The 987-nt window shown below is 41.6% G+C and overlaps 1 protein-coding gene across 2 annotated transcripts in view; it reads right to left on the bottom strand.

Moving 5' to 3' along the window:
- LOC117110902 overlaps window positions 1-634 on the bottom strand; it is a 7,933-nt gene extending 7,299 nt beyond the window's left edge. The window contains exon 1 of one of the 2 annotated variants that reach the window (XM_033253841.1): window positions 465-634. The gene's annotated coding sequence lies outside the window, so the exon portion shown is untranslated. The remainder of the gene's footprint in view (window positions 1-464) is intronic. The other variant, XM_033253772.1, reaches the window with a different exon arrangement.
- Window positions 635-987: the final 353 nt, after the last annotated feature.

Raw genomic sequence — 987 nt, 5'->3', positions numbered from 1 at the left:
AAGTTTTTTTTTTTTTTTTTTTTTTTTTTTAGCCTAACATCCAATTTTTTTCACCGGCGTTCACCACCGTATCTTGTTCAGGCGTATCTTTAGACACAGCGAACGAACTACCCACGGTATTTTGCGGATTTTCCAAAATAAGACATGAACATTTATATGAAGTTTACAACGAACGGTAATAAGTATAAATTTATCCTGTAATAGCCTTGTTCCGACGGTGTAAGTTACACCGGTGATATCGTGGTTATTGTTATGAGGCTGACACCGACCTGATAGAAAAACAAGCGCTTCAACCAGCTTACGCCGACAAATGACGGGATTGGCAAGTGTCTCATCCGATAGAACTTTCTGTTAATTGACTTGCCACATCCCACATGCTGATTGCAATAACATCTGTAGCTTGACCACGGTCTCGTTTTCGAGGCAATTTTACTGCCTTAATATCAAAGCATCTTTGAAATTACCTTTTTGGGTTGTTTTTAACTTCATTGTCAAAAGTAATCCAAATGTACTCTCTGTTAAGCTATGAATTGTCTGAGTCTCCAGACACTCAGCCAAGCTGCTGTTGACGTGTGGCGAGCTAGTGCTCCTTTCAACCATGGAGGTATAAAAAAGATAATCCGTGGTTCCATTAAACACCAATTTGCCTACACCTTCACTGTCACGCTTGAACGATTTCGTCTAATACTGTAAAACCTCGTTTTACATAAAACCTGTCAATATGTCAGGGACGTAGCCAGGATTTTGAAAGGGGGGGGGGGGAGCCGTTATGCGAGATACGTATGACCCCGGCGGGGTCCAGGGGGACGAACACCCCCCCCCGCTGTGAAGTAGCGCACTCTGAACGTTTTAAGGACTGTTTTGAGCTGAGGATAAAGTGAAAATTGTATTAGACACATCATAAATAAGATTAGTAGGCCCAGCAATAATTATAATAAATCAACAGAATCCCTGAATTCGAAAGAGAGGTGTCCCAGGGAGGGATTT

The sequence above is a fragment of the Anneissia japonica genome, unplaced genomic scaffold (assembly GCF_011630105.1).
Source record: "Anneissia japonica isolate Jap-2015-1 unplaced genomic scaffold, ASM1163010v1 scaffold284983_len440753_cov197, whole genome shotgun sequence".
Classification (NCBI taxonomy): Eukaryota; Metazoa; Echinodermata; class Crinoidea; order Comatulida; family Comatulidae; genus Anneissia; species Anneissia japonica.
This window is presented reverse-complemented; position numbering and strand designations above follow the sequence as displayed.